At 36.0% G+C, this 17,500-nt stretch overlaps 1 protein-coding gene across 7 annotated transcripts in view; it reads right to left on the reverse strand.

Annotated features, from left to right (window-relative positions):
- Positions 1-17,500, reverse strand: part of LOC135201440 (inositol polyphosphate-4-phosphatase type I A-like) — a 408,228-nt gene that overhangs the window by 265,813 nt on the left and 124,915 nt on the right. Inside the window, exon 1 of one of the 7 annotated variants that reach the window (XM_064230381.1) lies at positions 8,859-8,879. The exons of the other annotated variants lie outside the window; for them this stretch is intronic. The gene's annotated coding sequence lies outside the window, so the exon portion shown is untranslated. Of the gene's footprint in view, positions 1-8,858; positions 8,880-17,500 lie in introns of those variants that run through there. 7 annotated transcript variants of the gene reach the window in all.

Raw genomic sequence — 17,500 nt, forward strand, 5'->3', positions numbered from 1 at the left:
AATAATAATAATAATAATAATAATAATAATAATACTATACAGAAATAAGCCAATCTTTTTCTCCTTTCCGCCGCTAGTTTTAGTGGTCTCTCGTAAATGCAACGCAACAATAATCTGTTAGGATGTAATGACTCAAATTCTGGGTATATATAAATTACTGCTTTCCGGCAGAGAGAGAGAGAGAGAGAGAGAGAGAGGATGATGTTATTTATATCTTGGGTACAATGGTATTGGACGTTATCATCTCTGTTATTTCTGTTAGAATTATATGTGGATGTGGAGAGTTGAACAATACATTCCGCCTTTAATTCTTTATTTCATATTCGCGGCAGTGGTAGAAACAGTATTATTATTATTATTATTATTATTATTATTATTATTATTATTATTATTGCAAGAGACAAGACAAAACACGAGTTTTTTTGTATGACAATATTATGACTGATGATGATGATGATTATTGTCATTATTACTATCACTGCTGGAAAAGGTTTCGACATCAGCGAGCGGTGGGATTTTCCAGTTGTTTTTTTTTTTCAGATATAATAATGTCATTCGGATACAACGCGTAACGTCTGCTCTGACAAATAACTAATGTATACTTGCTGAAACGTATGATACCTGAGTGTGAAAAATTAAATATACTCTTAAATATTTTCCTGAAATCTAATCATCCTGTACGACCCAATTACAGATTTTGAAAAAACACTATATTTATTATAATTCAAAGCAGTAGTAGTAGTAGTAGTAGTACGTACTGGCAAACAATTTCATGACGGTCTTTGGTGATGCCATGAAAAACTAATTTTATCTGAGAAGTTTTATTCTGAAACAACATTATATTAGATAATGATTCCTTTGCTATCTTTTTCTCAATATCTTGAAAGACACCATGAACAACTAATAATCATCATAACAGTTACTTATATAAAGACAGGGGACTAAAATAAACTATCGAACGCCACATAACTAATAACAAAAAAAGTTAATTTTAGTTCCTCTCTGTCTCTCTTTATGATGTAGTCTAACACATATAGTTTCTTATGAAGACCCATCTATTTCTCCGAGCTCGAAACAAGACTATTAAATATCCCAATACTTCTAGGAGGAAGCCTCTTCACCGACGTTAGCAGAAACACTTGACCAGGACAGAGAGGAGGGAAAGAATGATCACACACAACCTAAGACAAAGATTAGTTCTTCTAATTAGTTAAACATAACTTTGAGTTTTCTTGTTTGTTCGTCAAAATTAAGATTTTTTCGGAGAATTCTTTCTCAATTCTAACACCCCCCACGTGGAGTGAAGGGGGAGGGGGGGGGGGAGGTAGAGGACGATATGTAAGAAGCTGCATTTCTTTTTACTACTTCGAAAGACTTAACCTACGAGAGAGAGAGAGAGAGAGAGAGAACAAGGTGAAGTACCTGTGCTTTACACTTATCCTCTGCACCTTGGGACTCGCAAAATAATGGTCTCTCTCTCTCTCTCTCTCTCTCTCTCTCTCTCTCTCTCTCTCTCTCTCTCTCAACCTTAAATAACGGTATTCAACACCAGATGTCTGTCTCCTGGGAAGAATTTTATTCCAAAGTATGCATAAAAAATGTAAAAAAGGTTCAAACAGGGTAGACAGACAGGTAAACAGACAGAGAATGAAGTCAGAGCATACTATACAAAGGCATAATACGCTCCATGGATGATAATTATGCGACTTTAGCCGATACAAAGGATATTAATTTTTTGCGGTTTGATGTCGGCGATCAAAATCCTTTTGTGTAATGCATTCTCTTCCCACAGATCCAAACCTACACGGAACTCGCAAAAACGCCTACTTCCTTATCAAAAGACCAGGTCACCCCAGGCGCCCCCCAACCCCCTTTTCTGAAGGGGAGAGTTACCTGTGGCTTTACACTCAAGAACTCTCAAGGTAATTGCCTCTCTCTCTCTCTCTCTCTCTCTCTCTCTCTCTCTCTCTCTCTCTCTCTCTCTCTCTCTTGGGAATACGTTTCTAGGAATACCTTTCTTATGCTTATAACTTCTCTCTTTAGGATGTCCCGGCTCCCTCTCAGAATTTAAAACGAGACTCTTAAATATCACATGATTCCTAGGAAGCGTCCTCCTACGTGGACTTTCGTGGAAACACTCGATGATGAAGAGAGAGAGAGAGAGAGAGAGAGAGAGAGAGAGAGAGAGAGGAGAGCGGAGAGACAGAAGAAGCGAGAGAGAGTTTTAAGTGTTATTTCTGCTTTTCATGTTGCAATTCTATACTGAAACTGCATTGCATTTTAAAAAGCCAAGATGTACACTCAGAGAGAGAGAGAGAGAGAGAGAGAGAGAGAGAGAGAGAGAGAGAGAGAGAGAGTTTTAAGTGTTATTTCTGCTTTTCATGTTGCAATTCTATACTGAAACTGCATTGCATTTTAAAAAGCCAAGATGTACACTCAGAGAGAGAGAGAGAGGAGAGAGAGAGAGGATGAGATAGAGAGAGAGAGAGAGAGAGAGAGAGAGAGAGAGAGAGAGTAACTTGATACCCTTTAAAAATCAGTGAAAACGAATTAACATATGAATTTTTAATTTTTCTTGCCGATATTCGTTCGTTTGTTTGAAATCACAAGAATACTTTCGTGGAAATATTTCAAGCTCCACCCCATTAGACCTCCCCTCCAACCCCGCCCTTGGACCCGGGATAAGCCTTTGAACAAGCAGCAGCAACACCTACCATTTCAAAAGACCCGGCCTCACTAAAAGGAGAAGAGGGGGAGGGGGGGGGGGGGGGGGGGGGGGGGGGGGGGGGGGGGGGGGGGGGGGGGGGGGGGGGGAGGAGGAGTTACCTGTGGCTCTGCACTCCACCATTGCGCCACAGACTCTCAGGGTAATTGCATATCTCTTTTCGCCTCTCTTCTTCAAGAAGTCCTCTCTCTCTCTCTCTCTCTCTCTCTCTCTCTCTCTCTCTCTCTCTCTCTCAAATTTGCAACATACTGGCAGAACGATATAAGAGAGAATTCACCCCTAGAATAGATAATGAAGATAATGATATAGAAAGTAAGGGATGAAATAGTGAATATTTAGCTGACATAGATATTAATGAAGCTGATATTGTGCAGGCTATTAATGAAATTAAAAATGGAGCTGCTGCAGGGCCTGATGGAATTCCTGCTATTTTGTTAAAGAAAGTAGTTCATTCTATTCGCAAAGCCACTTGCAATATTATTAAGACAAAGTGTAGATACAGGCAAGATTTTATGATGAGCACAAATTTAAGCATATATTACCCCTACTTTCAAAAGTGGATCAAGACTAGAGGCAAGTAATTATAGGCCTGTGAGTCTAACATCACATATTATGAAAGTGTATGAAAGGGTAATGAAGAAAAATATATGAAACCATTTAATAAAAAATAATTTGTTTAATAAAGGACAACATGGTTTCGTACCCGGAAAAAGTACACAAACCCAACTGTTAGTCCACCGTGAGAACATATTCAAAAATATGAAAAGCGGAAATGAAACAGATGTGGTTTATTTAGACTTTGCAAAAAGCTTTTGATAAAGTAGACCCATAATATATTAGCGAAGAAAATTAGAAAACACAATATCGTGGATAAAGTAGGAAGATGGTTAAAAGAATTTTTATTTTTACAACAGAAAACAGATAGTTATTGCAAACGACGAGAAATCGGATGAAGTCAAGGTAATATCCGGGTGTGCCGCAAGGTACGGTGTTAGCTGCAATACTGTTTGTTATTATGATTGAAGACATAGACAATAATGTGAAGGATTCGGTTTAGTGAGTAGTTTCGCAGATGACACAAGAATAAGTAGAGAAATTACTTGTGATGAAAAGATAGGAAACGCTCTACAAAGAGACCTTAACAAAGTATATGATTGGGCAGAGGTAAATAGGATGGTATTTAACTCTGATAAATTTGAATCAATAAATTATGGAGACAGAGAAAGAAAGCTATATGCATATAAGGGACTAATAATGAGACCATCACAAATAAGGAAGCAGTTAAGACCTTGGTGTTGATGATGAATAGGAACATGTTATGCAATGATCAAATAGCAACTCTGTTGGCAAAATGTAAAGCAAAAAAATGGGAATGTTTGTTACGGCACTTCAAAAAACAAGAAAAGCTTGAACACATGATTATGCTTTATAAAACCATATGTTCGTAGTCCACTTGAATATTGCAATATGATATGGTACCCACACTATCAAAAGGATATTGCACAAATAGAGAGTGTACAAAGGTCCTTTACAGCTAGAATAGAAGAAGTTAAGGACCTAGACTACTGGGAAAGATACAATTCTTAAAATTATATAGTCTAGAAAGGAGAAGAGAACGCTACATGATAATTCAGGCATGGAAACAGATAGAAGGAATAGCAGAAAATATCATGGAACTAAAAATATCAGAAAGAGCAAGCAGAGGTAGATTAATAGTGCCCAAAACTATACCAGGAAAAATAAGGAAAGCACACAGGACATTAATCCACTACGCACCAGCATCGATAATGCAGCGTCTATTCAATGCGTTGCCAGCTCATCTGAGGAATATATCAGGAGTGAGCGTAGATGTGTTTAAGAATAAGCTCGACAAATATCTAAACTGCATCCCAGACCATCCAAGATTGGAAGATGCAAAATATACCGGAAGATGTACTAGCAACTCTCTGGTAGACATTAGAGGTGCCTCACACTGAGGGACCTGGGGCAACCCGAACAAGATGTAAGGTCTGTAAGGTAAGGATCAAAAAAAAATCTTCATCTCTAATAAAAACAAAAAACTTTAGAAATAGTAGTATATTCTCTAAGGTCTTTCCAAATTTTTTCTTCGTTTCCACGGCTTAATTACTTCACCGCACTAAATATTCTCTTTACACCCGACCACTAAGAGAGTGTGTGTGTGTGTGTGTGTGTGTGTGTGTGTGTGTGTAGTTACAACGTGCAACGCCCCTTTAACTTACGTGCCTTTAATTGGATAAAGTATTACTCCTGTACACATACAAGCAGGTCAACTCAGCCACCATATTTTGCCATATTACACCAGGAGGAAACCATAAAAGCCAGCTTTCGATTTCACAGTTCTTGCTCCCGGGTAAAAACTCAAGCGCAAAGTATGTTGTTTTTTTTCTAGCTTTAGAATGAGTGAATTTCGTGTATGCTAGTTAAGAATGATGATATATAATTGGTAATAAATACACACAGATACATATATATATATATATATATATATATATATATATGTATATATATATATATATATATATATATATACACACACACACATATATATATATATATATCCAACTGAAATTTTTCTTAGAAGTAATTCATTCTTTATTTTATACATTTTTTCGAAAATTGTTAAGCGTCCACTATATATGTAAATATCAATTTTAGGCGTGTCATACTAATCAGACTTGTGTGAAAAAGAAATAACAAACTGCGCTCTCTTTCAAAACGAGACCATTAACATTATTAAATCTCAACGGAGTCTGTACAAATTAGAGTCACTCGCCCCTCGACTCCATTCCCCTTCCCTTGGCCCCTCCCACCTTCCCTTCCCTTGGCCCCTCCCACCTTCCCTTCCATCGGCCCCTCCCACCTTCCCCTATTCATATATGTGATGGGTTTCAGTTCCATTAAAATTCTTTATGAGCATGAGCCGAATGGGAAAGATCACTCAATTACTTAATGGAATACAACTCAAGACGGACGAAATCTACTAAGGAGAATAAACCCTATTTTTAAGGGACGAAACGAATCTCGTTCCAGACTTCTTCAAACATTGCTTGTAATAAGCGAATGGATCAAAGGACGCATGAAGATGTAAAAAAAAAAATTCAGTGCTTCACCCTGAAGATACTGACAGACAAGCCTCTAAGGAAAGCAGATTAAGAAATGGAAAACAGAAGCTACAAGAGATTTCCAGAGCTTGACACCGGCATTGGCATACTTTCAATGCATAGTATGAGTCGATTGTTCATCTTTGGAGTCGGTTGGAGACTCTTTCCATTTATTGTAAGTCCCATTTTGAAGCAAATAACATAGCACGCCCCGATAACTATTATTGTCATACTCATTCTATTTCCTAATTGTGCAATAAATAATTTCAGTTACCAATAACACGATTATTATTGGTGTTATTACCAGAGGGAACATTACATACAATGAAAGCTTCCCATTCAAATTGTCACCAACACCCCAATATTTAAAAAGGGTTAATTTCTTAAAACAAACAATTCTCTCTCTCTCTCTCTCTCTCTCTCTCTCTCTCTCTTCTCTCTCTCTCTCTCTCTCTCTCTCCTGGATTCCCGTTATAAAAAGACACTAGAGGAGTCCTCAATTAATTCGACCATTAATGAAACATAAACAATAAAACGAAAAATCAAACGAGGTAGAGAAAGACACTGTGCAGGTAACATGGAGAGAGAGAGAGAGAGAGAGAGAGAGAGAGAGAGAGAGAGAGAGAGAGAGAGAGAGAGATACGGGATATAAGTAGAGAGAGATAATCTAATTGGGAGATGGGAATGGGATACAGGCAATCACTGTGGAGATTGGAACTGGGTAGAGAGAGAAACGATGAGACTGGAGTGGGTACAGGAAAACATAGTGGAGACTACAATGGGAGAGATGTAGATACAGTGGAGATTGGGATGGACTATAAGCAGATATAGTGGAGAGGGGAATGGGATACAGGTAGACACAGAGGAGATGGGAATGGAATACAGGTAGAGCTATAGATGGGAATGGAATACAGGCAGAGCTATAGATGGGAATGGAATACAGGCAGAGCTATAGATGGGAATGGAATACAGGCAGAGCTATAGATGGGAATGGAATACAGGCAGAGCTATAGATGGGAATGGAATACAGGCAGACATAGAGATGGGAATGGAATACGGGCAGAACTATAAATGGGAATGGAATACAGGCAGACATAGAGATGGGAATGGAATACGGGCAGAACTATAAATGGGAATGGAATACAGGCAGACGTAGAGATGGAAGTGGAATACAGGCAGAACTATAGATGGGAATGAAATACAGACTGACGAGAAATAGATTATAGGCAGAAACAGAGATGGGAATGTAATATAAAAGTAGACCTATAGATGGGAATGGAATACAGGCAGACGTACGTAGAGATAGATTGGAATACAGGCAGACACAGAGGAGATAGGAATGGAATACAAGCGGGCAAAGCAGAGATGGGAATGGGATAAAGGTAGACAAAGTCGAGACAGGAATGGGATACAGGCAGACGCAGTGTAGACAGGAAAGGGGGAACAGGTGTATGGGGGGAGGGGGGTGTACATTAAAAAGGCATGAGTGGAGCCAATCCAACTAAAATTTACGGTCAGATTCCAGCGCTTAATTGAACTATTCTGACAAGTCATTTGCATAATCGAATTAGGATACAACGACGAGCGATTAAAATATTTCAGCGACCTAATGCGAACGAAAACGCATGAATTTTATGTATCTGTATAGCATACAAATAAACATCTAATACTGTGTGTAATTTGGCAACCAAGATAAACGAATCTTCTCTAAGTTTTCATGACGAAGAATATATATATATATATATTATATATATATATATATATATATATAATTATTAATATAATATTAATATATATAATATAATATATAAATAATAAATAATATAAATACTAAATATCTATATAAATTATATATATATATATATATAATATATATATAATATATATATAATATATATTTTTATAATAATATAATATAAAGGTTAGAAGGCAAAGTTTAAACAGTGTCTTCTACCTTCATTTATATATTTATGTATTTGTATATTTATTTATTTGTATATTCATCACGTTCCAAAATTTTCGTGATTCAGTGGTTCAGTCATACATACTTACATACAATATAATAATACATACACAGCACTATAAAGATATATTAATTATTAAATAAAACGGCATTTTTTCCTCGCCATGAATATCGACAAAAATGCTAAGGACAGTTCGCTTTGACGACGTGTTTTCGTATTAACTGAGAATAAGGTGGCACAGCTCAAAACAAAATCAAGATCATAATGATTATTAATAAGGCAAAAATATTATCCTTTCGGGAAGACTCTGATCTAAAGGAACGAAGTCCTAATATATTATAATAATAATAATAATAATAATAATAATAATAATAATAATAATAATAATAATAATAATAATAATAATGATGATGATAATAATAATAAAAGTGAAAAAAAGTATAATGCCTCGTGAATCACAAACACAGGAAAATTTTTTCAAATTAATTATACGAGCCAGTGTGAACTAAAAAAAAATAATGAGGGGGATTCTTTTAAGTGGACACCAATAACAAGTCCTAACCAACTTTAATATCAGTCATATTAAAAATACAGACTGATCTTAAAATAATGTGTAAAATAGAACACTTTAAACAGCGTATACAAACTCTCCCCCAGCATCCCGTCTCTTAAAGGCCTTATAAATTTATTCATAATCCGAAGCCGTCGGCAATCTCAGAATTTGCCATTTCCACGACTCATATTATACGGTAGACGTTTTCTGTGGAAGCTTTGACAGTCGCTTTGCAGAAATTATCGAATGAAATACTGTTTCGTAGCTTCCAGTGTTAACGTAAAAAGACATCCTAGATGAGGACGTTTCCTTCTACTAAAACTTTCATCAACTCTTCCATAGGCCGTGACCAACAATTCAAGAAAGTCTCACAATAATCCGTCTAAAACTTTCCAAGATATCTCGTAAACAAAGATATGGGCGACCGCATCACTATCTCATGCCGTCGTTGTAGGCAAAAACAGCGAGGAAAAGAACTGAAAGCAAACACTTACGCGTGACCAAAAGCTCGCTCGTTCAGCACCCATCAATTTTTGCACATACCTGAAATGAAGAAAGTAAAAGGTTTAGGTCACCATACAATCAATCATAAATTCTGGTATGCTTGTACTCGATTGTTAAGAGAACCGTTTCAGGTAATGAATAAAGAGGTAAATTCAGTATGCTAAAATAAACCAACTATAGCAGTTCACTGGTTTATGCATACGTGAACATTATACAAACATATGAACATACACATATACTTACATACATATATTATATATATATACATATATTATATATATATATATATATATATATATATATATGCGTACACACACACACACACACACGTGTGTTTCAATCATTATTACTTACATCGTTTCCGAAAGAGTATTTTTCCTTATTTCCCGTTCTTCGGTATCTTACTTTTAAAAGGATAGAGAGAGAGAGAGAGAGGAGAGAGAGAGAGAGACGAGAGAGAGAGAGAGAGACGGAGAGGAGAGCTTCCATTTCAAATAGAGATCACCGACATAAAAGAGAGTCCAAATAAGAAGACCACTGACCCAATCTCCTTCTCAAGAACCCAACCAAAAAATGGAGGAGGAGGAGGAGGAGGAGGAGGAGGAGGAGGAGGAGAGAGGAGGAGGAGGAGGAGGAGGAGGAGGAGGAGGAGGGAGGGAGGTGAATGAGGAACCTCGCATCAAAGGCAAAACTCAAACAAAGGTCACGAAATGAAGATGCAACTTATTAAACACGATCGTTGAACAGAAAAGGGAGAAGAAGAACTTCCAGCTCTTTTTCTAGGAACACTTCAGAGCGCGCAAGCACACATGTCCTTTGATTCCCTTCCAGAGAGCGGAGGGATTTCTGATTTTTGCGGGAGAATTTCTATAGAGGTCGTGGCCTACTTCTGGTTTGTTATCTGCTTTCTGACCCAATTTTTAACTTTAGTTGATAAAAAAATGATTTTTGTTACTTTTTCTATATCCTGGCATTTTATTTGGTGACATTTTAAGCTTGGTACATAGGTATATATGCATAAATATTTTTATCATTTTAACCAATGATTGGTAACTAACCAATTTGTCAAATTGCTTGTGAAATGGAAAACATTTAATTCATATATTCTTCATTCATTCACCTCCATTTCTTCCTTTGCTAATCAATTTGCACAAAACACAGCGACAACTTCATGAATATGAACTGGGATGCAGATCCAAAATTATTAATAAAATACCTAAATATTTTTCATTTATTTTTTTACTCGGGAAACCCGATAAAGCATGGAATAAAAAATAGGAATTGTAACTTTAATGAAAAAGCCGTAAATATCAGAAGGAAAAACCTAAAAGAAAAATAAATTCAATAATCAACAAAAGTTCACAAAGGAAAGCAAGACAGATGAAACCTTCTTGTAAAAACGCAAGACTTTTGTTTATCGAAAAAGCAAGAATATCATTTTATGAAAAAAAAAAAAAACCTAAGAGTTTTATATAAAAAAGTAAGAAGTTTTTATGAAAAACACAAGAATTATTAATAAAAAAAAAGCAAGAATTTTTTTTTCTTATAGAAAAACGCAAGAATTTCTTTTATCATAGCGCCATATTTATACAGAACACTCAGATAATATAAAAGCAAAACTATTCATGCACACACTGAAAATACTTACGCAATGACAAAGATTTATACAAACATTTCACACAAAAACAAAAACATTCAGAGAAATTATATTGAAAAAAAAAAAAACATATTCAAATACCTTTTTAGCAGACATAACATAAACACGAGCATTTATGCCAAGAAACAACCAATCAAATAAACTAAATACAACCAGGCAGAAAAACGAATCTTTATGGAAAAAGTACTGCCCAGAATATGCATAAAAAAACATGAAAGAACGAAAACGTGAAGAGAAAGCAGCCGCTAAAACTGGAAAATGCAAAATCCAATAACGGAAATACATATTCCATCGGAGTGCGCTGTCTGTCAAGTGAAGCACGGCAAGAGGTCGGAGGTCAAACATGGATTTTGAGAGAGAGAGAGAGAGAGAGAGAGAGAGAGAGAGAGAGAGAGAGAGAGAGAGATTGTTGTTGTTTACAATTAAACTATTAAACTGGCATTATGCCAAAGCAGATTCTTGCTCTAGAACAGCCTGTAAAGAGAGAGAAGAGAGAGAGAGAGAGAGAGAGAGAGAGATTGTTTATTATTAAACTATTAAACTGGCATTATGCCAAAGAAGATTCTTGCTCTAGAACAGCCATAGTAGCGGAGAGAGAGAGAGGGGGGAGAGAGAGAGAGGAGAGGGAGAGAGAGAGAGAGCGAGAGGAGAGAGAGAGAGAGAATACGAGAGGAGAGAGGAGAGAGAGGTTGATTGGTTGGTTGATTGTGAATTATCTGGCGTCACAACTACCAGGGTCACCGACGCCGTATAGAGAGAGAGAGAGAGAGAGAGAGAAGGATTGTTGTTTACAATTAAACTATTAAACTGGCATTGTGCCAGAGCAGACTCTTGCTCTAGAACAGCCTGTAAGAGAGAGAGAGAGAGAGAGAGAGAGAGAGAGAGAGAGAGAGAGAGAGAGAGAGAGAGAGAGAGAGAGAAATTTGCATGACAAAAAAAAAAAAAAAAATGTAAAAATACTTATTCAAAATGTCTGAATCTACGTGGACATTATTTCTATTGTATAATATTGATCCTGAAACTTCCGCCTGAAGCGAGGATGGTTGTCGCTGGAGAGTTAGAACAGAACAGAATACAGAATTTAGCGTTGGGGCCCATGAAGTCATTCAGCGCTGAAACTGAAAGTGACAGTAAGACGCCTGAAAGGTGTAACAGGAGGAAAATCATTCGGTTGCACTATTGTTGTACAATTATTGTGAGAGGGGGGAAGTAAGATGGAAGAAAGAGATTATGAACGGAAGTACGGTAAAAGGAATGAAAGGGGTTGCAGCGAGGAGTCGAAGGGATGCTGCAAAGTACCTTAAGTAATGCCTACAGTGCACCGCATGAGACGCACTAATGGCACTACCACCCGCCGGACACTGGAGATTGAAGACCATAGCTAAACGTTGTACCTATTCAAACCATTCGCTGTAAAGCCCTCTGAAGAAGGCAACGAATTGAACGTTGCTTATATAAATAATCTTTTCATTAACTCGCCCATACAGATGAAGTGAAAGCTATGATACATTGCATTTTTTAACACAGAAGCCATACAGCTCCACTGGGGAAGTTATCATTGTAATGTAATTCCACCTGGGAGATTATCACTTGCAAATAATATAATTCCACTGGGAAAATTATCACTCTCAAAGTAATGTAATTCCACTGGCGATATTATCACTCCTAGTAATGTAATTCGTCGGGAAACATTATCAATCTCAAAGTGAGAAATTATCATTCTCAAAGTAATGTAATTCCACTGGGGAAATTATCACTCTCAAAGTAATGTAAATCCATCGGGGAACATTATCAATCTGAAGGTAATGTAATTCCACTGGAGAAATCATCACTAAAATCTAAATAGTGTAATTTCACCCGGGGAAATTATCACTAAAATAATGTCATACCACTGGGAAAATCATCACTCTCAAAGTTATGTGATTCCACTAGGGAAATTATCACTCTTAAAGTAATGTAATTCCGCTGGGGAAATTATCACTCTTAAAGTTATGTAATTCCACTGGGGATATTATCACTCTCAAATTAATATAACTCCATGGGGGCATTATTATTCTCAAAGTAACATAATTCCACTTGGGAATTTATCACTAAAAGTAATGTAATTCCTCGAAAAGTCTCGAATGACGCTGGCGAGGCGAGGTAGAATCCCAACACTCTACACAAGACAAACGAAAGTAGAAGAGATCTTCTCCTGTCAATAAACGTCTAAATCATCAGCAAACAGACACAAATAGAACTCAAATAAATGTTAAAATTGTTTTCCACGGATTTTTGGTCGTTTCATCAGCGAAGTTAACCAAATGTCAGGTGTGATCAATACTTGGATGGATGACCACCGAGGAAGCACAGACGCCCTCGACATATGAGCTCCTTGAAAATCAAATAAGAGCTAGCAACTCCATTAATAATTGTTGGCAATATTAATAGTAAAAGTATCTCAATCTATCCTCATGATGGGGAAAGAGGAGTGTGGTGGAACACACACACACACACACACACACACACACACACCACACACACACATATATATTTATATATATATATATATATATATATATATATATATATACATATATATAATATATGTAAGTCAAAATGCCACAATAAATAAAACAGACAGAAAAAGGATTGATATAATATAATGCCCTTCCATTTTCCCTTTCTTTTACTTCTAATAACATTTTTCTCGTGCATTATACTTCTTTTCAAAGTTTCAATAAGCATATATGACATATAATAACAACCACAAACACATATGTGTGAGTGTGTGGTGTGTGTGTATATATATATATATATATATATATATATATATATATATATATATATATATATAATATAATGCTAACAACACAACAACACATAACGAATTCATCCAACCCGTGAGGCTGAGATCGCAAGAGTTACGCACAGGACATAAACTGGTCAGGGATCCTATATAGTAGGCCCCATGCTTCACTTATATAGTCTACATCAAGGCACTCGCCTTTAGGCCTGCACGGCAGGACTACTAACACCTGATGTCGGTCAATGGTTTTCTTGGCTGGAGAGAGACCTTACCTTACAGACCTTACATCTTGTTCGGGTTGCCCCAGGTCCCTCAGTGTGAGGCACCTCTAATGTCTACCAGAGAGTTGCTAGTGCATCTTCCGGTATATTTTGCATCTTCCAATCTTGGATGGTCTGGGATGCAGTTTTTAGATATTTGTCGAGCTTATTCTTAAACACATCTACGCTCACTCCTGATATATTCCTCAGATGAGCTGGCAACGCATTGAATAGACGCTGCATTATCGATGCTGGTGCGTAGTGGATTAATGTCCTGTGTGCTTTCCTTATTTTTCCTGGTATAGTTTTGGGCACTATTAATCTACCTCTGCTTGCTCTTTCTGATATTTTTAGTTCCATGATATTTTCTGCTATTCCTTCTATCTGTTTCCATGCCTGAATTATCATGTAGCGTTCTCTTCTCCTTTCTAGACTATATAATTTTAAGAATTGTAGTCTTTCCCAATAGTCTAGGTCCTTAACTTCTTCTATTCTAGCTGTAAAGGACCTTTGTACACTCTCTATTTGTGCAATATCCTTTTGATAGTGTGGGTACCATATCATATTGCAATATTCAAGTGGACTACGAACATATGTTTTATAAAGCATAATCATGTGTTCAGCTTTTCTTGTTTTTGAAGTGCCGTAACAACATTCCCATTTTTGCTTTACATTTTGCCAACAGAGTTGCTATTTGATCATTGCATAAACATGTTCCTATTCATCATCACACCAAGGTCTTTAACTGCTTCCTTATTTGTGATGGTCTCATTATTAGGTCCCTTATATGCATATAGCTTTCTTTCTCTGTCTCCATAATTTATTGATTCAAATTTATCAGAGTTAAATACCATCCTATTTACCTCTGCCCAATCATATACTTTGTTAAGGTCTCTTTGTAGAGCGTTCCTATCTTCATCACAAGTAATTTCTCTACTTATTCTTGTGTCATCTGCGGAAACTACTCACTACCGAATCCTTCACATTATTGTCTATGTCTTCAATCATAATAACAAACAGTATTGCAGCTAACACCGTACCTTGCGGCACACCGGATATTACCGTTACTTCATCCGATTTCTCGTCGTTTGCAATATCTATCTGTTTTCTGTTGTGTAAAAATTCTTTTAACCATCTTCCTACTTTATCCACGATATTGTGTTTTCTAATTTTCTTCGCTAATATATTATGGTCTACTTTATCAAAAGCTTTTGCAAAGTCTAAATAAACCACATCTGTTTCATTTCCGCTTTTCATATTTTTGAATATGTTCTCACGGTGGACTAACAGTTGGGTTTGTGTACTTTTTCCGGGTACGAAACCATGTTGGTCCTTTATTAAACAAATTATTTTTTATTCAATTGTTTCATAATATTTTTCTTCATTACCCTTTCATACACTTTCATAATATGTGATGTTAGACTCACAGGGCCTATAATTACTTGCCTCTAGTCTTGATCCACTTTTGAAAGTAGGGGTAATATATGCCTAATTTGTGCTCATAATAAATCTTGCCTGTATCTACACTTTGTCTTAATAATATTGCAAGTGGCTTTGCGATAGAATGAACTACTTTCTTTAACAAAATAGCAGGAATTCCATCAGGCCCTGCAGCAGCTCCATTTTTAATTTCATAATAGCCTGCACAATATCAGCTTCATTAATATCTATGTCAGCTAAATATTCACTATTTTCATCCCTTACTTCTATATCATTATCTTCATTATCTATTCTAGGGGTGAATTCTCTCTTATATCGTTCTGCCAGTATGTTGCAAATTTCCTTTTTTCATTCGTTAATCTCCCTTCAATTCTCAGAGGGCCTATTTCTATTCTTCTTTTATTCATCTTCTTCGCATATGAGTATAATAGCTTGGGGTTTTGCTTGATATTTAATAGGGTTTTTTCTTCCAAGTCCCGTTTTTCATTTTCTTTGATTGTATAATCTTTTGTCTGCATTTTCTATCTTACTTTTTAGTTCTATAACTTTCCATGCATTTTTTTCTTTTGCAAGACCTTTTTTCCACTTTCTGATTTTCTGGAACAAGATCCTTCTGTCTCTTGGTATCATGAATGATGCTTACTTTCTTCTTCGGTATATATTTTTCCACTATTTTCTCCAATATTTTTATATAATATCTCTGTATTTACCTTATGTCATCACTTACGAAAATGTTATCCCAATCTTTGTTTAATTCTTCATTAATTTTCTGACCATTTTATATTTTTACTGTAGAAGTTGTATTTTCCATATCCTTCCCACTTTTTCATTCTTGCTTATCTCTATTTTCACTTGCTTTGGAATGAACTGTTAATTCTATGACATTATGGTCTGAAATATTCGCATTATAAACTATTATTTCTTTAACATAATTCATCTCGTTCACAAATACTAGGTCTAAAGTATTTTCCTTTCTTGTTGGCAGGTGATTTATTTGTTGAATGTTGTATTCTAGTAGCATATCTAATAGCTTTTCAAATTGCCTCTTATCTTCTGCACTACTATTACTCTCTTTTTTATATGTATAAGTACAACCACAATCTCCTATTCGTTCTTTCCATTCTACAAAAGGAAAGTTGAAGTCACCAGATAGGAGAATAGTCCAGTCCTTGTGATTTCTACATATATCATCCAATTTTTCAATTATTAAGTCAAACTCTTTAGTATTAGGAGGTCTATATATTACTATGTTCATCAATTTTCAGATTCAAATTCTACCGCTATTAGTTCACATTCTGTGTTACTATAACTATATTTCTCATATATTTTTTTCCTTGTTTTTTGTCTTTCCCATATATTGCGGTTCCCCCTTGATTCCTATTTTTTCTATCTGATCTATAAGTTTGGAACCCTTTTATTTGATCATCATTCCCAGTCTCTTGGGAATACCAGGTTTCACTTATATTCATTATATCTATTTTCTTTTCATTTTGGGTTAGTTCTTCTAAGTACTCTATTTTTCTTTTTGAGTTACTCGTAACTAAACCCTGCGCATTCATCACTATGATGGTTTGCGTGTTTTCTCCTTCATTTAATACTGGTAGTAATAAGGATTTTCCCATGTCTCTTTCCTGTTCTGGTATGTTGTTCTTTTTTTCATTTCCAGAAATTCTGACATTAAAAAATCCAACTTTTCCATAATATTGATCTTCCTTCATCATAATTATTCATTTTGTGTCTGAATCTGCAATTTTCTCCGTTTCTGCAATATCCTCTTGCATAATAAATACAGTTATTATCTCTTGAGTAGAATTTCGGAGAGAGAGAGAGAGAGAGAGAGAGAGAGAGAGAGAGAGAGAGAGAGAGAGAGAGAGTGTCACCAATGTCCCGTATATATGTATGAAGGCTGAAGTAAATTGGTAGGCATTTCAGGACAAAAAATACCGTTCCTAACCCCCTCTTACTTTGTGGTATTTTTTACGATAGCGGTACACTGATGTTATACAAGTGCGGCACAGAGGTACAGCACTGAGTTCGCATTGGTAAGGTCTGTGGCATACAAGGATGGAATCACGAAAATGAAGTAGGGCCTCATATACCCCTTCTACACAGTCTTGCTAAGAGATGGCGCTGCCAGTTGCAGAGGGGAAACGGGGGGTAATGGCTAAACAAGTAAGTATGTATGTATGAATGTATGTATACATACCATACTATATATAATCTATATATATATATATATATCTTATATATATATATATATATATATATTACGAAAAAACTGTTAATGACAACTACCACGCTTTGTACATATGTACTATATATATACATCAACCGCATGAATTTTTACACCTGCTTTGCTGCACTTCAACGGTAAGTTCTACAATCTCAGGCCCTGGTGGTATCCTCGCTGGTATTGTCAAACCAAGCCTGTGTTCTAGTTCTCAGATCCACAGTAAACTCACAGAAATTACAGAATTCTGTTGAAAT

Source organism: Macrobrachium nipponense, chromosome 28, assembly GCF_015104395.2.
Source record: "Macrobrachium nipponense isolate FS-2020 chromosome 28, ASM1510439v2, whole genome shotgun sequence".
Lineage (NCBI taxonomy): Eukaryota > Metazoa > Arthropoda > Malacostraca > Decapoda > Palaemonidae > Macrobrachium > Macrobrachium nipponense.